Here is a 26686-nt window from a genome sequence, read left to right as displayed (position 1 = left end):
TTAATAAAATCTTTTAAAAAATAAATAAACTTAAATGAAAAGGTGTTCAGACAATAAATTATAACTTTAATAAATTAATAATAAAACCAGTATGTCTTTAAAAATGTATATTTGGAGAGCTGGGTGATAGAGCATCTAGTTGAGCTACAGTGTGCAAGGACCAAGGTTCAAGGCCCCATTCCCCACATGCAGGGGGAAAGGTTGGCAAGTGGTAAAGCAGTGTTGCAGCTCTCTCTCTCTTTCCCACTTCTCAATTCAATAAATATAGATAATAAAATAAAAACAGTTTAAGTAAATACACACACACACACACACAAAATCACATCACCAACACAGTCACCAGAGGTCTAGGAGTCCTGTGAACTCCAGCCTGGCCTCTCCCTTGGGGATTGATCCAATCCTTGCACTCACTACCAGAGGTCTGCACTACAGCCAGGTCTCTTGAGACCTCCAATGTGGGACCTCACGAACTGTGCATTTAACTAAAAGTCTGTGCAGCACCCCCCCCCCCACATCATCTAGGTCTTCAGGGCCCCCAAGGAGGGGCCCCATCACTGGCTGAATGTTCTATCAGCACCTGAGCACCCAGTCAGAGATAGAGTGTCCCTGCCCTGCCCACTCTGAGAAACCAGGAGCCATCGTCCATCCTCCTATGACCATTAGACATTGCCTGCTCTTCCTGGGAACCAATGGTTCTGTTTCAGCCATGTTGAGTGTCCCCCCCACCCCAGTGTTGCAGAACACACTCAGGAGCTACCATACCCTGTGTGCCCCCTTTTAGAGGCACTCAGGAGATGCTGTGTACCCCAACCCCCGTGACCTTGCCAGTCCTTATGTACCCTCCCAAAGTTAGCCAGATGGCTTAAGGTTCATGACAGTACCCCATATATTTGACCACCCCAAGAGCACCTTGGCAATCTTCCTAGGCTGATGACTGAATAATCTTGAGCATGCTGACTATTCCAGGAACCACTTTGTGACTGTTCCAAGATGAACTCTTGGTGTGACTCACCCCTGTGAGCCATTCATCTCTGAAATCTCAGCACAATCTGAAAAGTGTTGGCAATAATCAGAATGGGGAGACTGAAAAAATCCATCCCACCAGCAAGTCAAGAAAAAAAAATCTGGGAAGAAAACTCTAATAAGTCAGAATCATAACCTGAAAAAATAGTCCACATTTGCCATTGAAGTGGCACAACTCCTGGGCAAAAATTCCACTGTTGGGAACACTATTCTCTGAATGTTATCTTTTAAAAGTTCTCTTTGCTTTGTTTCGTTTCTTTGTCACTGAAGCCAATAAAATCACTAACTTAAAGTTGAGAGTATGATTTTTTGTTTTGTTTTGTCATTCACATGTCTTATTTGAACCCATGCCAAGATAGCTAAACCTTTCCTCTGCAAACTTCTCATAAGAACTAAGGACCTGGGAGTTGGGCGTTAGCACAGCGGGTTAAGCGCAGGTGGCGCAAAGCATAAGGACCAGCGTAAGGATCCCTGTTCAAGCCCCCGGCTCCCCACCTGCAGGGGAGTTGCTTCACAGGCAGTGAAGCAGGTCTTCAGGTGTCTATCTTTCTCTCCCCTCTCTGTCTTCTCCTCCTCTCTCCATTTCTCTCTGTCCTATCCAACAACGATGACATCAATAATAACTACAACAATAAAACAACAAGGGCAAAAAAAGGGAATATATATATATATATGGACTAAGGACTTGATTGCAGTACCTCAACACCCTGGATAGGCCATGATCACCACACAGGGACCACCTGGATTCTGGGCTACTTGCTGGTTTCTGTTCCAAGATTCTAGAGGCATTTGTCCACATTTTGGTTAGATAGGTAAATGGACCAACAGTTCTCCAGGCTAAAAAAAAGCTTTAAGCTGATATCTAAGTATTGTGCCTGCATTCTTGGGCAAGTTCAGAGCTGTGTGGAGTAAACTCCAGTGACACAAAGTTGCCTTTTTACTGGTAACTGTAAAGACCGAACATCTTAGTCCATTTTTATTCTCAAAGTGGGGAAATGTTGGTGAGTAAAAGGAATTATGAGACATTAGCATAATTAGCATATGGGTAACATCAGACTGACATTAAGAGCATAGGACAGACATAGGTAAACTCACAAGGGGTTGTGGGTGTGGAAAATAACTTAAGGGCAGGAGTAGATAGCATAATGGTTATGCAGAGACTCTCATGCCTGAGGCTCCAAAGTCCCAGATTCAATCTCCCATTCCACCATCTGGCAGAACTGAGCAGACACACACACACACACACACACACACACACACACACACACACACACACACACACACACACACACAGACTTTTAGTATGTGTTCTGGTATACAGCAGGTTTTTTGATGATGTTAATGTTTATAGGAGGCCTTTTAGCTCTTTCAGGGTGGATTTGGTGGTAGTTGGCATCTTTAATTGCTGCTTGTCTGAGAAGGTTTTTATTTCTCCATCTAGTCTGAATGACAGCCTAGCAGGACATACTATTCTTGGTTGAAACCCCTTTTCATTGAATGCTCTATATAGCTATCTTGTGATTCTCTTCTAGCTTTTAAAGTTTATGTGGACAAATGTGCTGATAGTCTTATGGGTTTTCCTCTTTTTGTTTTTCTCTTGCTGCCTTCAGGATCCTTTCTTTACCCATACCTTTTCTTTTTCTATTGTAACTGTGATGTGTCTTGTTATCTTCAGGTATGGGTTGATTTTGTTTGGGAATCTCTGAGCTTCTTGAATCTTTTTTTTTTTTTGCCTCCAGGGTTATTGCTGGAGCTTAGTGTCTACACCATGAATCCACTGCTCCTGGAAGCCATCCCCCCCCCTTTTGTTGCCCTGGTTGTTATAGCCTTGTTGTGGTTATTATTGTTGTTGTTGATGTCGTTTGTTGTTGGATAGAACAGAAAGAAGTCAAGAAAGAAGGGGAATAAAGAGGGGGAGAGAAAGATATGACACCTGCAACCTGATTCACCGCCTATGAAGAGACTCCCCCGCAGGTGGGGAGCCGGGGGCTCGAATTGGGATCCTTATGCTGGTCTTTGAGCTTTGACATGTGAACTTAACCCTCTGCGCTACCACCCAACCCCCAGCTTCTTGAATCTCAATGTCCTTTTTGTTCAGGGTAGGGAAGTTTTCTTCTATGCATATGCTACTGTTTTTGAGGTTGTAGTTTTCAGTTATTATGTGGTATGACCTCTAGTCTGTTACTTTACAGACAACTGACGTGAGTCACCTTGTGATCTGATTTAGGAGTTGCTGGGGCTGTTGTTCTAAACTATATCACTGCCACTGCAGTGAGAGGAAGTGTTTCTTGTGTCCTAATTGAAATGGGGAATATATGACTGGAATGCCAAAAAAAAAAAAAAAAAACCTCACAACAAACCACAAAACTAAACTTCCCTCACAAATGAAATCACAAAGAAATACCAATCAATACAGCAACAACAACATCAAAATGAAAGATTGATCAAACCAGAGATAATGAAAAAAAAGTGAGAGAGATAAATTGGGGGGGGTTAAAGCACAGGAAGCTGCACCCTCCTTCAAAAGAAATCACAAGGTTCCAGCCAATACAATAACAATAACCATAAAAGCAGAGTTGATCAAACCAGAGGGAATGGGGAAAAACAGAAACAAAACAAAATACATGAAAAAACAAAACCTAACACCAAGAGCCTTGCAATTAAACCAAGAAAAAAGTGCCCCCTCCCCCCCCACCAAATCTAAACTGAGACTTGCGACTAACTCTAACAAGGTGGGTTAAAACCACTGGAAGCCAAACTCCTTTCAAAGAAACTGCAAAGATCAGCAGATGCAATATTATTTGATAAGAATTGGGAAAAGCATACGGGAAAGTGGACCCTACCCTAGGGTCCCAGGACTGGGGGAAGTTTAGGCTCTATAGTGGAAATGTGAGGTTTCTGCTGTCTTAGGGTTCAAGAAGACAATGGATAGTTACTGTTCTCATCACATTATTTGGTAATTGGGTCAGCTTTGAAAAGTCCCTTTGTTAGACATACAATCAATTTTTCCCCTCATATTAATTAAATGGTGATTTATATGACTACAGTTTAATAGGTGTGTATATAAACACCATTCCCATTACCAAAAGATTGTGTCCCATCCCACTCCCCTGCCCCCCCCCCACAGGCCCAGGAAGCCGCATGTCCACCCTCCCGCTCACCGCAGGGTTTTTACAACCTAATCAACTCAATGAGTGCTACCCCAGCATGCTTCACTTAATACTGTGTCCAGAGACTTCAGGTGTGGAATGACAACCCTTCAGCTTCATCACTCGAGTAAGACCTTTCCTTTCATATTATTCTCTAATTCCATCCCAGGTGGTTCACTTCCCAACAAAGTCCCAAAACCTAGATATAGACCAGGTTCCAGGAGATACAGCATATGTTCACAGGTATCCCATAAACTAGGGCAAATATATACCTGAAAGCAGTAGTAGACTAGAGTTTGCAGTGAGTACCACCCACACACACACTTCATCTCCACTATTCCAAGCTTTGGGTCCATGATTGCTCAACAATTTGTTTGGCTTCGTATGTTAACTCTCTTTTCAGTCACTAGGTTCCAGATGTCATCAGGATGCCGGCCAGGCTTCCCTGGACTGAAGACCCCACCAATGCGTCCTGGAGCTCCGCTTCCCCAGAGACTAACCCTACTAGGGAAAGAGAGAGGCAGACTGGGAGTATGGACTGACCAGTCAATGTCCATGTTCAGTGAGGAAGCAATTACAGAAGCCAGACCTCCCACCTTCTGCAACCCACAATGACCTTGGGTCCATGCTCCCAGAGGGATAGAGAATGGGAAAGCTATTGGGGAGGGGATGGGATATGGAGATTGGATGGCAGAAATTGTGTGGAGTTGTACCCCCCCATCCTATGATTTTGTTAATGTCTCCTTTCTTAAATAAATTAAAAAATAAATAAATAAACTGCAAAGAAATTCCAGTCAGCACAACAACAATAAATGCAGAGTCTGATCAAATCAGATAGAAGGGAAAGAACAGAAACAAAAACAAATAGAAAAACAAAACCTAACACCAAGCAGCTTTCAAATTAAAACAAGCAAAAATGCTCCACCCCCACCTATACCTAAATTGAGACTTGTGCTTACTTTACCTGGGTTCAGATGGCTCCCACTGAAGGCTGACAAAAGGTTCAGTATTGGAATCTTTCTTGATGAATTTAATTCCACATGGGGCCCCATAATCTCCAGCTGCTTTTCTTTCCTCTAGTAAGCCATTTCTGCCTTGGGTTGGGGAAGTGCAGAGTGAAAATTCACCACCTGCTTAGTTTGTCCTATTCAGCACCAGTTTGCCAATATATAGTTCAGTTATAACATTCCACTCTGGTTCCTCCATGTCCCTTCTTCTCTCTATAGTTTCTCTCCTACCGGTCTGGAAATCCTACTCTTGGAATTCCCAGGTTTAAATAGTTGGGGTTTTTTTGTTTGTTTTTTTTTGTTTTTTTAAGGAAAGTTGGCTAGGTGTTGTCTTCAAGAGTTCTGTATCCCCTTCATTGGAAGGTTCCCTATTCTTTATCCCTCTGGGAGCATCAACCCAGATCATTACGGGGTGCATAAGGTGGAGAGTTTGGCCTCTGTAATGGCTTCTCTGCTGAACATGGACATTGGCAGGTCAATCCATACCACCAACCTGTTTCTATCTTTCCTGGTGTGATAGGGTGTTGTTAAAATTCGGAGGTTCCAGCTGGCCTGGCTAGCTTCACGGGCGGGTAACAGAGACGACCAGAGACATACGGCTGGGCAGGGAAGCTGTATTTCTTTATTCAAGAACAACGATTCATAAACTAAACCAAACTAATCACCAAACAGAACTCTGCTGCCTCTTTCCCCCGTGGCGGCGCCAAGCACTCTCTCTAACTCTGGAACTCTCTCGGGGTTCCTTGGGGCGGGGCCAAGCGGGCCTGCGAAACTAGCAGGACTGATCCAATTTTCTTGGCTAGAACAACCTTGTGTAAAGCATACAACAATTCCCCCTTTTCTTTTTAACTAAATGACTACAGTATCAAGGGTGTGGGGTGAACAGAAACCTATATCGTACAGGCATTTTTAAAAAAAGAAACTGGCACAAACATGGAGAAACATGTAAGCAAGTAACAAGAACCAGTGTGCTGCCAAGGGAAGGCCTGAGGGGGCCTTTTTTTTTTTTGCCTCTGTGGGCAAAACTTTATCAGCTTAAAAAAAAAATGTCTTCCCTCTGGGGGGCGTACTTGCCTCAACAGGCATTTGCATGGGGGTGGGGAATGGCCTAGAGTCCCAAAGGCAGCTGGAGATCTTGTGTGCCCAGTTTCGGCAGGGAGCCCGGGGGTCCGGGATCGTTCCAGAATTCATAGCACAAGGGCGGGTGGGCCAGCCTTGTAGAAGGTGCGGGCCGAGGTGCCCAGGGGTGGCGACCATGATAGGCCGCCGCGGCCCTGCCCCATGGCCCTGCCATGTCTACTGCCCTGTTTCATGGCCCTGTCATATCTGCTGCCCTGTTCACAGTGGCCGAGCAGCGTGGAGAAATCCCGCGTCCAGTGCCCTGCGCCACGCGGTGGAGAGCTGGCTCCTGTGGGCTGGCCTCGGGCTCCTGCATGTTGGCATCGGGCTCCAGCGTTTTGGCATCGGATTCCAGCGTGTTGGCATCAGGCTCCAGCGTGTTGGGATCGGGCTCCAGCGTGTTGGCATCGGGCTCCTGTGTGGTGACATTGGGCTCCTGCGTGCTGGCGTCAGGCTCCTGTGTGGTGGCGTCGGCCTCCTGTGGGCTGCAGGGCTGCGGGGCTGTGGGAGCAGTGCGCGGGGTTGTCTGGGCGCAGCCGGCTGGCTGGCTGTTCCACCAGGTGGAAAAGGCAGCTCCGCGCCTTGCCTCTTGTCCGCTGACTCTTCCCGACTCCTCTGGCTGTGGTAACAAAGGTTTCTCTCCTTGTGTATTAATGACCATGTTTATGTGTGTGTTTAAAGTTTGGTAAACAGTAACTTAAGGCTAATTTCTTACTAGACAAAGTTAAATGAAAAAGGTTTTCAACGTAATTCTCATAAAGATAAAATTAACTTACATTTAAAGTCTGAGGTAAAAATTAGTTAACAATCAATATATTTTAACTAAGTTGGTCTAAAGACTTGCGCACACCTAGGGTGTGTCTCCATCTTGAATGGATATAACAAAAGGTTAAATATACTTGTTGATATGTAAAACTCTCCATTACCTTCTCTATTAGAAATGGTAGATCGCACAATGGCTATGCTAATTATTCTCATGCCTGAGGTTTCCTTTCCTGTGCACAACTAGGGTGTGACTCCATCTTGAATGGGTGTAACAAAAGGTTAAAAGACGTTGTTGATATGTAAAAGACTCAAATTCCTTCTCTGTTAGAAATGTTAGATTGTGCTGTGGTTATGCTAATAACAAGTTTTGTTTCATAGTAAGTAAATTGCAGCCAGTTGCCTTTGGGACTCTAGGCTGTTCCCCACCCCCATGCAAATGCCTGTTGAGGCAAGTACGCCCCCCAGAGGGAAGAAATTTTTTTTTTAAGCTGATAAAGTTTTGCCCACAGAGGCAAAAAAAAAAAAAAAAAGGCCCCCTCAGGCCTTCCCTTGGCAGCACACTGGTTCTTGTTACTTGCTTACATGTTTCTCCATGTTTGTGCCAGTTTCTTTTTTTAAAAATGCCTGTACGATATAGGTTTCTGTTCACCCCACACCCTTGATACTGTAGTCATTTAGTTAAAAAGAAAAGGGGGAATTGTTGTATGCTTTACACTAGGTTGTTCTAGCTCTCCCCCGCCAAGAAAATTGGATCAGTCCTGCTAGTTTCGCAGGCCCGCTTGGCCCCGCCCCAAGGGACCCCGAGAGAGTTCCAGAGTTAGAGAGTGCTTGGCGCCGCCGCGGGGGAAAGAGGCAGCAGAGTTCTGTTTGGTGATGTTTGGTTTAGTTTATGAATCGTTGTTCCTGAATAAAGAAATACAGCTTCCTTGCCCAGCCGTATGTCTCTGTTACCCGCCCGTGAAGCTAGCCCGGCCAGCTAGAGCCACCGAATTTTAACAACAATAGGGCTCTGGGGAGGATACAGTGGTGAGGTCGTCTGCCCAGGGGTGTCAGAATGCTGTCACAGTAGCATATGCAACTTGCTGGCTAAAAAGTAGTAAGATATAAAGCAGGGAAAATTGTTTAGTAATAAGGAACTGTTGTTTTCGACGGGCTATGTTGTTTTCGCTGGGCTGGCTTCACCGGCGGGTAACAGACGACCAAGGACTCATGGGTGGGTTGTACTCAGTATCTCTTTATTCATGCAGGATGCAGCGCAATCTGTACCAAGTTAAGCTAAACTAACAACTAACTAAAACGAACAATGTTGTCTTTATATATACTTCCCAAGTAGGGTGTGAACAGGATGTGACACAGAGAGGGTGGAGAGAAAAGTGACTGGTGAAAATCAGGGAGTGACAAGGAGAGGATCAGGGTGTGACAAGGAGAGGGGGTGGAGCAGGTGAGAATTCTACCAATGGTTTAACCAATGCCCTGAAGGGAAGGTGGTGTTTTATGTAAATGTAAAAGTGATTTATGTAAATAGACGGCAGTGGTTAAGTAAATAGGATACAGTGGTTATGTAAATAGAATGCAGTGTTAAGCAGGGGGGATTTAAACCAAATGAAACAGAAGGGGTTTTTAAAAGCAGAATTAGAAGATACCAACAAGGAACGTAAAGGTAAGAATAGAGCAGATGGAACTAAGGGTCTTTATGTGGGAAGAAGTTCAGAAGTCTATTTTAGGTATATTCCAAGGGCCTCATGACTTTATTAATTTTTGCCTGAGCCCAACAGCTAACATGCAGGTGGGCTAAAAGTACTGACTGGGAAGAAGGTGTCAGAGTTGAGATTAGGACTAGAAAGCTGGATCAGGGCAGAGTGCTCCCAAGTCTGCAGGTCTGCAGTGGTCTTTCTTAAAAGAGACTGGCATACTTTAAAGATGACTCTTTGGTCACTACCAGGCCACCCCATCATTTGTGGTCTTAGTCAGGGAGTCCTGGCATTCCAACACAGGCATGACAGGCCTAGACCTCTAACAGATCCCTCTCACCATTGTCATTGGTCCTCTCCATCAGGAACATCACAATGGACCCTTTTGTGGGCCCCTGCAGGACCTGGCCTTCAATGTGGATCAACAATGATAGAATGCTCCATTCTAGAAAGGGAGGTTGGACAATATACTCTACCACCCAAGGAAGATGGGTCCTGAAATTAGTGCAGCCTGGAATGTTCCTAGCCGTGACCACAGAACACGAGCTCAGACCTACAGGGATACAGAGACCACACAGAGTCCTGTGCTGAAAATGAGCCCCAGGTCGAATCAATGGGGTTTACAGTTAACAGTATTTATATAATTTTTGCATATTTGGGAGCTATTCTCTTCCCTGATCCAGTTTCTAGTCCCTTTTCCAACTATGACACCATCTCCCCAGATAATACCTTGGGTCCACCTGCATGTTAGCTGTCAGACTCAGGCAAAAACTAGTAAAGTTGGAATATACCTAAAGTAGACCTACAAGCTTTCTCCAAAAAGGAGACCCCAAATCTTTATCTGCAATATTTTTGCCTTTAGGTTCATGATTAGTCAACAATTTGTTCTGCTTTATAGCTTGACTCTTTTTCAGCCACCAGGTTCTAGATGCTACCAAGATGCCAACCGGTCTTCCCCACCAATGTGTCCTGGAGCCCTGCCTCCCCAGAGCCCTGCCACACTAGGGAGAGAGAGAGACAGGCTGGGGGTATGGACCAACCTGCCAATGCCCATGTTGGACAGGAAGCAATTATAGAAGCCATACCTTCCACCTTCTGCAATCCATAATGACCCTGGGTCCATACTCTCAGAGGGATAAAGAACTGGAGAGCCTTCAAGGGGCCAGTGGAGACAGATGGGATAGGGAGTTCTGGTGATGGGAATTGTGTGGAATTATACCACTCTTATAAGACCCTATAACCTATGGTATTATCAATATCTCAATTTTATTAAAAAATTAAAAATTAAAAAAATCTTACTGACATCTTGTTTTCTATAGTTTCAAGGATCATTAATTCACATAAAATTTTGTGAGGTGGGGACTGTACCCCTCTTATCCTATGGTCCTATCAGTGTTTCCATTTTATAAGTTAACTAATTAATTAACCAAAAGAAAATAAAATTTGTAGGGCCTGGCAGTGGTGCACCTGGTTAAGTGCTTAAATTACAGTGCACAAGGATGCAAGTCCAGGCCCATGGTTCCCACCTGGGGGAAGCTTCAGGGTTGGTGAAGCAGGGCTGCAGCTGTCTGTTTCTCTCCATCTCTGTCTCTCTCCTCACTCTCTCCCCTATACTCACAATTCATCTGTCTCTGTCCAACAATAAATAAAATATTTAAAAAGGAAAATAAAAAGGGAAATCAAATTTACTAATATTTATAAGTAACTTCATATAGTGACTAACATACAGCGATATTTTCATAAGAATTTGACTGTGTGATTACAGTTTATCTTACAGATTTGTAAATGAATTTTTTTCCATTTTTCTTGTATAAGACAGAGAGAGGAGGGGAAGGCAGAGAGGGGGAGAGAAAGTTTAACACCTCCAGGCCTACTTCACTTTACTACTTGTGAAGTAACCCCCCCTGCAGGTGTGAGGCTAGGGTCTCCAACTGGGATGCTTGAGTAGGTCCTTGCACTTTGTACTATGTGAGCTTAACACTGTGCACTGCTGCCCAGCCCCCTTAAATTAAAATTTTTATTTGATGGTTAAAAAAAACTATTATGAACCTTTACATACTTATTTTCTGCCTACCCCTATGTTCATTTACTTTTCTAAAAAATACACTAGAATGCTTATTACAATGATATGCAAAAGTTTATAATCCTCTTTGACTCCTCTTTCCCTCTCAACTTATCTCTGTCTCTATAAAAATGGAGGAAGAGATGATGACCCTAGTGGCAACTAAATAAATGGCACTTTTATGTAGCATCAACATCAACATGTAGCAATTATTATGCAATAAAAAAATAATCTCAGGATTTAGGGGATAGTGCAGCGGGTTAAGCGCAGGTCACACAAAGTGCAAGGACCAGCATAAGGATCCTGGTTCAAGCCCCTAGCTCCCCACCTGCAAGGGAGTCGCTTCACAAGCAATGAAGCAGGTGTTCATGTGTCTATCTTTCTCTTCTCCTCTCTGTCTTCCCCTCCTCTCTCCATTCCTCTCTGTCCTATCCAACACTGACAACATCAATAACTACAACAATAAAAAAACAAGGGCAGCAAAAGGGAATAAATATTTTGAAAAATTAAAAAAATAATAATAATTGCACCTTCCTTGCCCATCCCCAGTTTCTCAGCATGGCATTCTGTATAAAGTTTCAAGGAATGTATCCATTTAACTTTTCCCAAATCTGTGGGCAAAGATTATTTATAGAATGTTTCTATTGGCTTGTGAGCAGAGCTTGGCTCTCAACACATACATGATTTCACTGCTCCCTATCTGCTTTCTCATTAGCATAACAGAACCAGAGAAAGGGAGTAACACCAGAGCAGTAGGGCTCCCCTGATCCATCTGGTGCTGGGGCTCAATCTAGGGGCGCACACACACGTGTGCACTTGCACACACAGACACACACACACAGACACACACACACACACCAATGCCCAGCCTTCTACTGAGCTCTCTCTAGGGCCTTTTATCTTTTTTTTTTCCTTTGGCCTCCAGGGTTATTGCAGGGTCTCAGTGCCTACACCATGAACCCACTGCTCCTGGAGGCTATTTCCCCCCCTTTTGTTGCCCTTGTTGTTGTAGTTATTATTGTTATTGTTGATGTCATTCATTCTTGGATAGGACAGAGAGAAATGGAGAGAGGAGGGGGAAGACAGAGGGGGAGAGAAAGACAGACACCTGCAGACCTGCTTCACCACCTGTGAAGCAACTCCCCTGCAGGTGGGGAGCTGGGGGCTCGAATTGGGATCCTTATGCTGGTCCCTGCGCTCTGTGCCACCTGCGCTTAACCCGCTGCGCTATCGCCTGACCCCCGCCTTTTATCATTCTTTTAATGCCCAGGAAGTCAGTAGTTTTGTTTTGTTTCATTTCTGATATCCATAACTCTGTCTTCTACTTTTCTTGGTATAGTTAACTAACTAGAGATTAATTAAGGTTTTTTTTTTTTCTTTGCCCCCAGGAGCTCGGTGCCATCACCTTGAATCCACTTCTCCTGGAGGCTATTTTTTTTTCCCTTTTGTTGCCCTTTTTTTTTAAACCATTGTTATGGGTATTATATTATTATTTTTGTTATTGTTGTTGAATAGGACAGAGAGAAATGGAGGAGGGGAAGACAGAGAAGGGGAGAGAGAGACACCTGCAGACCTGCTTCACTGCTTGTTAAGTGACCCTGATGCAGGTGGGGAGCTGGGGGGTTGAAACAGAATCCTTACCCCAGTCCCTGCACTTCCCTCCATGTATGCTCAACCTGCTGCACTATCACCTGACCCCCCTAGAGATTAAGTTTTTAATCTTTTCTGTTAACTGGCTTTGATTCCATTTACTTACTCTGCTACTGTCCTATTTGTAGTCTAATGATTTCTAAATACTGCTATTAATATTAACTCATTCCAGTTCTTTATTTCTATTTTCTTGTTTTAATCTAAAATCATTCACTTTACCTAATTCCCTAATGTGAAATTTTGGCTACTTATTTATTCTTTCTTTTAGACATTTCTTTCTTCTTAACCCCCCCTCCCCCCGCCACCAGGGTTATTTCTGGGGCTAAGTGCAAGCACCACAAAGCCACTGGTCTTGGGTGTCATTTTTTCTTTTATTTCTCTTTTATTTAAGAAGAAACAGAGAAAATGGGAGGGGAGGAAGAGGTAGAGAGGAAGATAGAGAGACTCCTGTAGACCTGCTTCACTGCTTGTGAAGCTTTCCCCCTGCAGGTGGGGAGCAGAAGCTGCAAAGTGGTTCCTTGTGCATCATACTGTGTATGCTCAACCAGATGGGCCACTGGCCAGCTCTGGTCTATGGGCCCTTTTTTTTTGTACAAAACACCTCAAATTTATTTATTTAATATATTCATCACAAGAGCTTAACAAGAGACTACACACACCTACACACTTATGTACACACACAAACAAACACAGATACCACAGTTAAGGACAGAGTCCTATACAGACACAAATTCAAAAGACACTATCCAAGGGGGGAAAAAGGGACAAGGTGAAAGGCTGGACAGTGCAGGTTAGGGTTCTTAACTGGAGACCCGCTTTGAGTAGGTTTCTTGTAGGTACTTCTTAAAGGCTGTGGGATTTTTCCAGAGCTCAGCAGCATGTGTTCAAAGGGCTGTTGATATTGGGTTCTCCAGGAAGGCTCTGGATGGAGAGCAGGATAGTCCTGACCTCATACAGGGCAGACCACTTGTCTTTCAAGATGTCCAGGCAGATGTTGCTCTGGGTGTGTACACTGGGGTGGTAGCAGTGTGTGAGGAACTTCATAGTGGGTGCGTTGTAGGGGTAGTCAGCAGGGAACTGCAGGGAGAGCTTATACTTCAGGTCATCATATATGGTGCCAGCGGCTCCATGGATGGTCCCCACCCATTTGAAAAGGTTGTCTTATTCAGGGAAAGCAGAAATTCCTTTGCCACCGGACATCATGAGGTTCATCAGTTCCTGCTGTAGCTTCTTGCCCACAGGGCCTCTAGAGATGTCCCTGCTGGGCTTGGCTGCTTTGAGGACTGCAGCAGTGAATCAGGAGGTGACTGGGTCATTGTTCTGCAAGGCCATCACAGAGGCGCTGGGAGAAACACTGGAACAATGCAACAGCAACTCCTGGTCCACGGTCTCTTAAAAACTCTTCTCCCCACACACCTATGGACATCTAAGCTTTGACAAGGGGGTCCAAAGTATTAAATGGAGGAAGGAGGTATAAATGGTGCTGGCAAAACTGGGTTCAAACATGCAGAAGAATGAAACTGAACCTTATCTCACCAGAAACAAAAATCATCTCCAAATGGATCAAGGACCTGGATGTTAGACCAGAAAATATCAAATACTTAGAGGAAATCATTGGTGGCACACTTTCTACCTAAACCTCAAGGACATCTTTGATGAAACAAACCCAACTGCAAGGAAGACTAAAGCAGAAACAAACCAATGGGACTACATCAAATTGAAAAGCTTCTTCACAGCCAAAGAAACTACCACACAAACAAAAAGACCCCCTTCTCACAGAATGGGAGAAGATCTTCACATGCCATATATCAGACAAGAGCCCCCGCCCCATAGGCTAACTCTTTGATATGTTGACTCTCTTGAGAACTTAGACCAGGGAGAACAGAAGCAACCAGTGGCACAGCTCTATACAAATAATGTCAAAGGACATAAATTATGGTGGTGATGTGTATGATACAGCAAATCCTAACAAAGGAATTTTTCAAAGTTAACCCAATTGCCAAATAATATGATTATAGCATTAGCTATCTACTGTCTCCTCAAACCCCAAGACAGCAGGAACCCTCCCGCTTCCTCTATAGACCCTATTAGCCCCCCCGCCAATACTGGAACCTCTAGGTGGGGGCTCACTTTCCTGCAAGCTTCTCTCAATTCATACCAAATGATGTTGCCTCTGCCAATCGATCCCAACCTAATAAACACAATGACTACCACCTCAGCATGCTTCACTTCAGACGTCTCCAGAGATGTCAGGCATGGAATGTCAACCTCTCAGCCTCATTACTCAGGTGAGACCTTTCCTTTCATAGGATTCTCTAATTCCATTCCAGGTGATTCACTTCCTAACAGAGTCCCAAAGCCTAGATATACAGTGAGTCCCATGAGATAAAAGCATATGTTCACATGTACTCATAAATTAGGGCAAAATATATACCTGGAAGCAAAAGTACACAACAGTCTGCAGTGAGTCAGTATAAAGTTCATAATGAAATAGTGTCTACTTAGACTTAGATACCCTCCTCACCTACTTCCTATTACACTTCCCTTACTAACTCCAAAACTAACCTTATCAAAGTAAGGAGTGCAAAAACTGAGTAAGGCAAGAGACTGGCAACTATGATATACAAAACAGAGACCCCCCAACTCTTCATCTGCACTATTCCAGCCTTCAGGTTCATGTTGAGTCAACAACTTGTTTGGGGTTATATGGTAACTCTCTTTTCAGCCACCAGGTTCCAGATGCTAGCATGATGCCAACCAGAATTCCCTGGACAGACAAACCCAACAATGTGTCCTGGAGCTCTGCTTCCCCAGAGCCCTGCCCTCACAGGGAGAGAGAGAGACAGGCTGGGAGAATGGATCGACCTGTCAATGCCCATGTTCAACAGGGAAGCAATTACAGAAGGGAGACCTTCCACCTTCTGTACCCCATAGTGACCCTGGGTCCATACTCTCAGAGGGATAAAGAACTGGAGCACCAACACATTGGCCAAGATGATACCAATTTTCCCATTATTGTTTGCTGCTTGTAAAGTAAGCCTATCACTGCTGGTTATTTTTAAATACATATGGCATTGTCTAGTGTTCAATCTAAATTGACTCAAATACTAAAAATTAGTATTCCTATGACTATACTCATTCCACTAGAATGATTATCTGACAAATTTCTGTGAATTAACATTACTTCATATGACCTATTAACACATTAAGTTTGAGATACTTAAAGTAAGCAGACTTTATAAGTTAAACCTGTCAGCAACTTTCTTCTATTATAGACACTGGCACTAGCACTCACAGTCAACATCACTGGGGCAAAAACTTTTAATTAAGGTTTATATTAATTATATAGTTCTATCCTAATTATACTATAGCTGTTCCTAATTATAACCACTGAACTTGTCTTATTTCATATTCTACTTGAAGCCACCCTAACTTGCTACAATTATCACCACCCAGTGAGGCTACGACACAGAAAACTTAAATGTAGGACTTTATTTCCTGCTTTATACTTTGCTTGGATCTTTGCCTCTCTTAGTTGCCCTAGTCTACATGGAAGGGACATTATGTTCCCTAAACTTTATTCTCCTTCAACCCTGAACCCAAACATTATCATGCCAGTGATATAGCAGCAATCTTGTTGTGATTAGGGAGTTAAGGTATAATACAAATTATAACTTTAACTGAATTTTAACAGAATTATTGTGTTGCCTATTTAGCATCTGTCCCAATGAGGGATAACTATTACTAGCTCTATTTGTCTCCATCAGATGGATTTAAAATCCTTAATTGCTTACTCCTCTGTACTAGTAGTAATCACTGTCTTAACTCAGAGCCCCTGAAGCCATATAGGAACCACCACCCTAACAATTTCCCATGGTCTAACTTCTTCCGTATTATCTTCATTGGCAGAGGCAAACTACATGCAGATTCACAGCTGTCCTAGATTTCTCCCGCAGGCTTACAAACTACATTACCATTAATGGCAATACGATGACTACTTACAGATTTAGCAAATCTAGACCTCCCACCAACCATCGATCTTGTGGTGAATCAATCCTGATAGTTAACAGCATTCTCTTGATCCAGTCTCACTATTTTTCTCACAGGAGTAAATATAGTACTCACAGCAAGTTACTCACTCTATACAACAGGGTAAATCATCACGACACATTAGTAACACAAATGAAAATTCCTTCACGCGAGAAAATACACTTATAACACTTCCTATTGTCCCTCTTCTAACACTGTTACTCAAACCCCAAAATTACTCTAGGATCTCCATTCTGATAACAGAGTTCAATAAAATATTAGATTGTGAATCTAACATTAGAAGCTTACAGATTCTTATTCACAAAGTCTGCAAGAACTGCTCCTTCCTGCCTACCGCCCGCTGCTCACCTGCCCCTGCCCCTGTCCCCTACTCTCCCCCTTGGGAGTCCCCGAGTTCCCCACTCTCCCCACACCTATCCCCTCGGCTCACCTGCCCTCCCCTTTCCCACTCTCGCCCTACAAGTATCTTCCAGATCCCCTGCCCTCCATGTTCCCACTCTCCCCCTTACCTGGACCCCAGGTCCCTTGTCTCCCATTCCTCTCCCCTATCTCCACTCCCTCAAGTCCCTCCTCCTCCACTCTCCCCACCCCGCCCCCTCCCCAGCAGTGGCCTGGCTGTGCCACCCCCACCTGGCTGCTCACCTGCTCAGGTGTCCCCACTGACCACACCCCGAGCTGCAGAGCCAGGCAGGCAGCTGAAGCCCAGGCCGCTAGTGGAAGCTCTGGACACCCTCCATGAGCACACTGAGGGCCGCTGAGCGTAGAAGCCGGCTCCGCCCGCCATCTGAGGAGGGAGAACGAACCCAGCTGTGCCTTTGAAGCCTCCCCAACTCAAAGGCCTTCTCTGGGCTCAGGACCCTCTGAGCGTGCCTTCCCAGCAGCCCTTGAAGCAGCAGCCAATCAAGAGGGGGCAGGCGGTTCCAGGGAGCCAATCAGATGCCGGCGCAGCCAGCCTGTCTGGGCAGAGGAGAAGCAAGACCCCACCTCCCAGAGTACCTGGGGCTATCCAGGAAGTGAAACTAGAAGTGACCTGAGCCCACGCCCCTTCAGGACTTGCCAGGCCTTCATTGCATCGTGGACGGTGAGAAAGAGTCCCCCGCTGGCCTCTTTAAATTGCTGCTTGCCCCTCTTGGGAATGTTCACAAGAAGACAGAGATAACTGTAGAGGGAAAGGGAGACAGGCATCCGCTGGGCTTCCTCCCCATCTGTGAAGCTTCCCCCTGCATCTGGGGACCCGGGTGTTGAATCCCAACCCTTAGGGGAGGTGTGCTGAGAGCTGAGCCAGGTGCGCCAACCGTCATCTCTGTTCTGCAGGTGCACTTCCTGCAGCGTCCCGCATGAGCTGAGCTGCCCTCAAGTCACTGCTGACTGTGTCCAAGCTGTCCCCTGGCCCCAGGGGTCAAGGTCACTGAGGGGCGTTTCCAGGTCTAGAAGCCGGGAGCCCAGGGCTTGTTTGCCACTTCTTTATTATTATTATTACTTCTTCTTCTAGCGTTTGCCCTTCTTCCATAGCCAGTCAACAGCGTCAGGTTGAAAGCTGTCAGGAGCTGCTTGTTGCTGGCTTTGAAAGTGACTGGGATCCATGTGGATTCAGTCGGCTAGGAAGGATCGTCAGTTTCCCCAATGAATGGGTACTCACGGGATGCACCACGAGAAGGTCGATCCAAATTATTACTTATTTCCCCTAGCATCGTCGCTTCCACTTCCATGGATAATGACACATAGCATTGATTTTCCCCTTTATGGATGGCAGTTGTTTATTTATTTATTAATTTTTTTGGAGTATGATTGGGAGCCAGGACTCTGGGAGGCAGGCTTCTAGGTTTCTTACTTTCTTTTGTTTATTTTTTATTTATAAAAAGGAAACACTAGGGAGTCGGGTGGTAGCACATCGGGTTAAGCGCACATGGCGCAAAACACAAGGACCTGTGTAAGGATTCCTGTAGGAGCCCCTGGCTCCCCACCTGCAGGGGAGTCACGTCACAGGAGGTGAGGCAGGTCTGCAGGTATCTGTCTTTCTCTCCCTCTCTCTTCCCCTCCTCTCTCCATTTTTTTCTGTCCTATCCAACAATGACGACATCAATAACAATAACTACAACAATAAACCAACAAGGGCAACAAAAGAGAATAAATAAATATTATAAAGAAAAAAAGGAAATGCTGATGAAAACCATAGGATAAGAGGGGTAGAACTCCACACATTTACCACCACCAGAACTCCGTATCCCATTTCCTCCCCTGATAGCTTTCCTATTCTTTATCCCTCTGGGAGCATGGACCCAAGGTCATTGTGAGGTGCAGAAAGTGGAAGGTCTGTCTTCTGTAATTGCTTCCCCGCTGAACATACAAAGAATTGAATGGACCCCCTGCAAGTGGAAAACCAGGGGCTGGGATATTTAGGCAGGTCCTTGTTGTAGTCCCATTGATTTGTTTCTGCTTTAGTCTTCCTTGCAGTTGGGTTTGTATCATCAAAGATGTCCTTGAAGTTTAGGTGGGAAAGTGTTCCACCAATGTTTTCCTCTTAAGTATTTAATAGTTTCTGGTCTAACATCCAGGTCCTTGATCCATTTGGAGTTGACTTTTGTTTCTGGTGAGAGAAAGTGGTTCAGTTTCATTCTTCTGCATATTTCAACCCAATTTCCTAGCACCATATATTGAAGAGAGCCTCCTTCCTCCATTTAATACTTTGGGCCCCCTTGTCAAAGCTTAGATGTCCATAGGTGTGGAGGTTTAGTTCTGGGCTTTCAATTCTGTTCCACTGGTCTGTGTGCCTATTTTTGTCCCAGTACCAGGCTGTTTTGATGATGATGTCCTTATAATCTAATTTTGAGATCTAGGAGTGTGATGCCTCCATTTCTGTTTCTTTTTCTCAAGATAGTTTTGGCAATTCTAGGTGTTTTCTGTTTCCAGATAAATTATTGTAATTTTTGTTCATTCTCTTAAAGAAGCTTGGTGGAACTTTGATGGGCATCGCGTTAAATTTGTATATGGCTGTAGAGAAAATATTCATTTTGATGATATTAATTCTTCCAGTCTATGAGCATTGGATGCCTTCCCATTTCTTGGTATCATTTTCTATTTCCTTGAATAGTGATTATGCGAATGTTACTTCTTTTGAGTTCATCCCATATGTTTCTTTTGTTTTCAGTGTCTCTCAATCTATTTTTTTTTTTTTTAGCTCTTTTACCTCTTTCTTAGTTTTTGCTAGCTCATCCTCTGTCTGGATAATTCTGTTTTCTGCTTCTGTTAATCTGATTTCACTGTCCCTCAGCTTCTTTCTACAGTTCAGATATATATTTAGCTTGTTCTGCTAACTGGCCATTTAGCTCAGATATTTCAGCTTTCAGCTCTCTAATTACCTCAAGATAGCTAGTATTTTCCTTGAGAGTATCATCTGTTGTTTCCCTATTTCTGATAGCCCTTTCCACCATAGTTGTCTTCATTTCTGTGATTATTAGGTTTATTATTGCTTGCATACTTTTCTTATCTATGGTTACTTCTGGCTGATGTGGAGTTTCTTCTGTGCTCCTGTCCTGATTCATTATGGTAGAAGTTTTATTTACTCTTGATTTAACTGTGTTTTTTAATTGATGTGGCTTGTATTTTTCTTTTCTGCCATTCTTCAGTTGTTGTGTTTTGAGTAGAAGCCATGCTATACCAATGTCTTTTCACAAATGAGTCACAAACCTCAGAACTTACAATAGCGACTGAAGCAAGGATTGATGCAGTTCAACCAATACCAGTTAGCCAAACAACACCTCCAGTCCAAGAAAAAAAAAAAGAAGAGAAAAGAAAAATGGCAAAGCAAGAATAGGTAATTATGCAAATCTACTATCCACTATAAATTGTAGTTTTAGCAAGAGGAGAAATGATAGTAGAAACGAGACACACACACACACTGGGAGAGGGAGAGAATGCACTTCAAGTCATATTTCTTCCACAAAATAAATCACAAATGAGTGTCAGTGAATTCAGAAAGCAAAAGAAGGAAGAATAAGAAAAAAGAGCAGTGAATGGAAAGAGATTTTTTTTTAATTAGCTAGGAAATAAAAAGGAGGGTTGAGGGAAGAGAGAGAGAGAGAAAAAGTTCCTCCCACAGTGGATAGGATGCAGTCACCTATCAATGGAAAAGGTCACAACAGTTACTTTTGGTCAACCTGAAGAGGAAGGAAAAGGGACATGCATATATAACAATAGTAATAATAAAATAAAATAGAGTAAAAAACCCTAACACTCAGTCTGCAGCTTGGACCGCTTTAGATTATCTGCATGCAGCCTGGTCCCCTTACTAAACTAAGCAAAGACAAACAATTATAAGAAGTATCAAAAAAAAAAACTCCAGCTAGACTTTCCTAGGCAGGGCGGAGGACCTGATTGGTCAGGTATTCTGTCACTCAAATAGAGCTCCCTATAATACCCACCAACAGAGTTTTGTATCAGATCCCCTCCATTGGAAGGTTCCATATTTTTTATTCCTGTGGAAGTATGTACCAAAGATCTTTTGTACAGAAGATGGGAAGTCTGGCTTCTGTAATTACTTCTCTGCAATTTTAAAAATGTTATTAGTGACTTAATATTGAGCCACAAAATTATAATTTATCAAGGGTCTAATTCTGTACCATTCATACCACCAGAGTTCTATATCCCCATTACCTCCATTAGAAACTATAGTAGCCAGAGTGAGGCTGTAGCACAGTGAGTTAAGTGCATGTGGTGCAACGCACAGTGGCCAGTGTGAGGATCCTGGTTCGAGTCCCTGGCTCCCCCCCTGCAGGGGAGTTGCTTCACAGATGGTGAAGCAGGTCTGCAGGTATTTATTTTTCTCTCTCCCTCTCTCTCTTCCCCTCCTCTCTCCATTTCTCTCTGTCCTATCTAACAACAATGACATCAATAACAACAACAATAACTACAACAACAATAAAAAACAAGGGCAACAAAAGGGAAAATAAATATTTTAAAATATTAAAAACTTATAGAGAGTTGAAAAATTTCTGCTCTAAGGTGGTATTTCTTTTCTGATCTCTAAAAACAGCTATCCTATACTTTTTTATCTATAAAATGGAAATATTGATAAGATCTTAGGATAAGAGGGGTATACTTCTGGGTACACTTCCACACAATTCCCTCCACCAGAACTCCATATCCTATGCACTCCCTTGAAAACTTGCCTATTCTTTCTTCCTCTGGCAGTATGGAGTCAGGATCATTATAGGGTGCAGAAGGTGGAAGGTCTGGCTTCTGTAATTACTTCCCCACTGAACATGGGCATTGGCAGGTCGATCTTTACTCCTAGCCTCTCTCTCTCTCTCTCTCTCTCTCTCTCCCTAGTGGGGCAGGGATATCGGGAGGCAGGGCTCCAGGATACATTAGTGGGCTCGTCTGCCCAGGGAAGTCAGACTGGCGTCTGGAACCTGGTGGCTGAAAAAGAGTTAAGATATAAAGCAGAACAAATGTTTGACTAATCATGAACATAAAGGCAAGAATATTGCAGAGGAAGATTGGGGTTCCTATTTTGTAAAAAGCTAGTAGGTCTATTCTAGGTGTATTCCAAAGGGCCCATGACTTTACTAATTTTTGCCTGAGCCTGACATCTAATATGCAGGTGGACCCAGGTTATTGTCTGAGGAGATGGTGTCATAGTTGGAAAAAGGACTAGAAAACTGGATCATGTAAAAGAGTAGCTCCCAGATATTGGGAAAGTTTATAAATATTGTTAACTGTAAACAGCATTGATTTGATCTGGGGCCCATATTCAGCACAGGAGCCAATGAAACTCTGAATCCCTGTAGGTCTGAGCTCACAATCTGTTGTCATGGCTAGGCACACTCTAGGCTGCACTAATTTCAGAACCCATCTTCCTTGGGTGGTAAGTAGAGTTTGTTGTCTAACCTCCCTTTGGATACTGGAACAGTCCCTACCATTGTTGATCCACATTGAGAGCAAAGTCCTTTAGGTGCCCACAAAGGGGTCCACTATGTTGTTCCTGATGGAGATGACCAGTGACAGTGGTGAGAGGGATCTGTTAGAGGTCTAGGCCTATCATGTCTGGGAATCCCAGAACTCCCTGACCAGTGCCCAGGGTGATGGGGTGGCCTTTTAGTGACCACAGAGTCATCATTAAAGTATGACAGTCCCTTGCCCTTATCCATCTTTTGTAATTCTGACAAGGTTAGGTTTGGAGTGATTGAGGAGAATGAAGTAGGAAGTAGGTGAGGAGGGTGGCTGGGTCTAAAGAAATTATTTGGTTATGTACTTTATGGTGTCTTTTTTAGGTCTTTTTACTTGCTGCATTTATTGGCTCACTGCAAACTGTTGTGCTCTGTTGCTTTAAGGTATATATTTTCCCCCAACTTATGAATACATGTGTACATAATCCCTATCTTATGGGCCCTGGTGTATATCTAGGTTTAGGAAGTGCACCACCCGAAATGGAATTAAGGAGTTTTATGAGCTAGGAAGGGTCTCACTAGAGTAATGAAGTTGGAGGGTTGACAGTCCACACCTGCTGTCTATGGACACAATCCGAGGTGAAACATGTCAAGGTTGCATTGAATAGGTTGGGATCAGAAGATGTAATATCAATTGTATATATTGAGAGGAGCATGAAGGAAAGTGATAACCACCCTAGAGGGTACAGGACTGGGAGAAATATGGGTTTTGTAGAGAATGGCGAAGGTTATTGCTGTCTTAGGGTTTAAGAAGGGAATAGATAGTTATTGATATAATCATATTATTTGACAATTGGGTTAGCTTTGAAAATCCCATTGTTAGGATTTGCTGTTATCATACAAGACCTACAAGACCTCACCATAATTTATGTCCTCATGTTATTTGCATATAGTAGTATCTTTAAGTGACACCAATAGATGCTTCTGTTTTCCTTGGTCTAAGCTTTTAGGAGATTTAATATTTTTTCTTTTTTTAAATTTATTTTCCCTTTTTGTTGCCCTTATTCTTTTTCACTGTTGTTGTAGTTATTATTGTTGTTGTTGATGTCATCGTTGTTAGATAGGACAGAGAAAAATGGGGAGAGGAAGGGAAGACAGAGAGCAGGAGAGAAAGACACCTGCAGACCTGCTTCACTGCCTGTGAAGCAACTCCCCTACAGGTGGGGAGCTGGGGGCTCAAACTGGGATCCTTAAACCGGTCCTTCCGCTTTGTGCCACATGTGCTTAACCTGCTGCACTACCACTGGACTCCAGAGATTTAATATTTCAAAGAACAAGTCATTAGAGATACATTAGCAATTTGAGCCCACTGTTAACATTCAATCTGATACCAAGTAGAAGTCTTAAGTACTTAGATTGAAGGAACCTATACTCAGAGCTATGGTCAAAAAGATTGAGACATTTAATTTTCCCCCTCTCATATTAATTAGTGACTTGTGAGACTATGAGTTAATAGGAGTGTATATTAACACAATTCCCATCACCAAATGTCTACACACACACACACACACACACACACACACACACACACACACAGAAGCTGAACATCCACCCTCATCCTCCACCGAGATTTTTACTTTGGTGCCCTACTCCAAACTCAGTCAGATCTGCTTTGAGTTTTGCTGTCTGTTTTTCTTTCTCAACTTCTGTTTATGAGTGGTATCATCCCATACCCCTCTTTGTCTTTCTGACTTACCTGACTTAACATAATTCCTTCTAGTTCCATCCTAATGGATCAGAGAAGGTGGGTTCATTATTCTTAATAGCTGAATAGTATTCCATTGTGTATATATACCACATCTTTCTCAGTCATTCATCTGTTGCTGGACACCTGGTTTGCTTACAGGTTCAAGCTACTATGAATTCTGTTGCTATTAACATACGTGTACTGTTTCAGTTTCTTTGTCTGTGATTTGTCCATTTAGGTTTTGTAGTTCTTCGCGCTGCAGTTTTGGAATGTTTCTAGGAATTTTTCCATTTCTTCCAGATTATCTAGCTTGGTGCCATATCGTTGTTCATAGAAGCTCCGCATGACTTTTTTATTTCTGTAGTGTCTGTTGTGATATTTCCTTTATCGTTTATAATTCCATTTATTTGAGTCCCCCCCCTTTTTTTAGTGACTCTGGCTAAGTTTTATTCAATTTTGTTTGATTTTTCAAAGAACTAACATTTGGCTTCATTGATCTTTTGTATGGTTCTCTTATTTTCTATGTTGTTTATTTCCACTCTAATTTTAGTGATTTCAGTCCTTCTGGTTGCTCTAGGGTTTCTTTGTTCCTGTCCCTCTAAGTCTTTAAGGCATGCAGTAAGGTTGTTTACTTGAGCTTTTTCTTATTCTTTAATGTGTGCTTGTATGGCTATGAGTTTCCCTGTAAGTACTGCTTTAGCTGTTTCCCAAATATTTTGACAGCTTTTTTTTTTTTTTAAATAATGTTTAAGTCTATATAACAGCATGTCTCAGAGGAAAGAATACCAGAATAGGTTATACTTTCTTGCTATAGCAAGCTCAATAGCTCATTTGTTTCTAGGAACATTTGAATTTCTTGCTTGAGTGCCTCTTTGAACCAGTGGTTATTAAGCAGTATGTTGTTGATTTTCCAAAATTTGTGACTTTTAGTAATTTTCTCTTTGTTGTTATTAGCTTTACTCCACTGTGGTCTGAGATGATGCTTTAGTGCTCTTGAATTTGTTGATACTTTCTTTGTGGCCTAAAATATGGTCTGTCTTTGAGAATGTGCCAATAAGAACTCTGAAAATGTCCAGGAGGTCTAGTCTATACATCTCTTCGATTAATTCTCTAGTTTCTTTGTTGATTCTCTGCTTACATGATCTACGTGTGAGAGTGGGGTGTTAAAGTCCCCTACCCTTACTGTGTTACTACTGATGTATTCTTGTAGTTCTTTCAGTAAGAGTTTGATGTATTTGGGTGCATATATGTTAATAATTGTTAAATCTTCTTGGTTGATGGATTCTCTGATCACTATGTAATTGCTTTGTATATATTTTATTACTTATTTATTTTGAAGCGTATTGTGTCAGAGATGAGAATGACTGTTCCTGCCTTTTTGTGTGGTCCATGAGCCCATATAATACTTCTCCATGCTTTCACATGTGTTTGTCTTGTGGGTCAGGTGGGATTCTTGCAAGCAGCATATGGTTGGTTTTTGTTTTCTGATCCATCCTCCTACTCTGTGCCTTATAATGGATGAATTTAAGTCACTGATATTTATTGATATTATGGCTTTAAGGTATTACAGTGCCATCATTCAACAGTTTTTTGTTTGTCCTGATATATGGGAAGATTTTTGATGCTGTTCTTGTCTACAGGAGGTCTTTTAGGACCTCCTTTTTCAGGTCAGATTTAATGATAGTTGCCTCATTTAGCTAGTGGTTATGTGAGAAGGCTTTTATCCCTCCATCTAATCTGAATGAGAGTCTAGCAAAATATACTATCCTTGGCTGAAAGCATTTCTCATTGAGAACTTGATACCTTGCCATTCCTTGTCTTAAGAGTTTGAGTGGAGAAGTCTGCTGATAGTCTTATGGTTTTTCCTCTATATGTGATTTTTTTGTTTTGTTTTTCTCTTGCAGCCTTCAGGGTTCTTTCTTTTTCCTTCCCTCTTTCAACTGTAAATATTGTTTTGGTGTCTTCAGGCTTAGGTTGATTCTGTTTTGAACTCTTTGGACCTCTTCAATTCTGATGTCCTTTCTGTTGTTTAAGACTGGGTAGTTTCCTTCTATTATTTGCTCTATGATGTTTTCTTCCCCTTCCTCTGTTTCTTGCTCTAGTATGCCAATTATGTGAATGCTGCTTCTTTTGAGATCATCCCATATGTCTCTGTTGTTGTTTTCAGAGTCTCTCAATTTCTTTTTTAGCTCTTTTACTTACTTCTTAATTTTCTCTATCTCATATTCTGTCTGGGTAATTCTGTCTTCTGCTTCTGTTAATCTGCTTTACCTTCTCTCAGCTTCCTTCTTCAGTTCAGCTATTCTTTTCCTTACTCAGTTACAGTGTTATCTTGCTTAACTTTAACTCAATGATTTCAGCTTTCAGTTCTCTAATTTTCCTTGAAGGTCTCATCTGGTATCTCCTCATTTCTGAGAGCATTTTCATCCATAGCTATCCTCACTTCTGTGACTAGTAGGTCAATTAATGTTTGTATATTTTCCACATTTTTAGTTGCTTCTGGCTTACTTGGAATATTTTCTGGGCTCCTGTCCT

At 42.8% G+C, this 26686-nt stretch overlaps 1 long non-coding RNA gene, 1 other non-coding gene and 1 pseudogene across 2 annotated transcripts in view; all 3 read right to left on the bottom strand.

Annotated features, from left to right (window-relative positions):
- The window catches only part of LOC132539270 (uncharacterized), a 54363-nt gene extending 37022 nt beyond the window's left edge, over window positions 1-17341 (bottom strand). Inside the window, exon 1 of the long non-coding RNA XR_009550534.1 lies at window positions 17159-17341. This is a non-coding gene — a long non-coding RNA (uncharacterized LOC132539270). The remainder of the gene's footprint in view (window positions 1-17158) is intronic.
- LOC103127602 (ubiquitin-conjugating enzyme E2 C-like) lies at window positions 13258-13798 on the bottom strand (annotated as a pseudogene).
- A 7552-nt stretch (window positions 17342-24893) lies between the features above and the next one.
- Window positions 24894-25024, bottom strand: LOC132539681 (small nucleolar RNA SNORA28). The gene has a single exon (XR_009551010.1). It is a non-coding gene; the product is annotated as a small nucleolar RNA SNORA28 (small nucleolar RNA).
- Between the last annotated feature and the right edge of the window lie 1662 nt (window positions 25025-26686).

The sequence above is a fragment of the Erinaceus europaeus genome, chromosome 7 (assembly GCF_950295315.1).
Source record: "Erinaceus europaeus chromosome 7, mEriEur2.1, whole genome shotgun sequence".
NCBI classification, from domain to species: domain Eukaryota; kingdom Metazoa; phylum Chordata; class Mammalia; order Eulipotyphla; family Erinaceidae; genus Erinaceus; species Erinaceus europaeus.
Note: the sequence above shows the minus strand (reverse complement) of the source record. Positions and strands in the feature narration are given on the sequence as shown.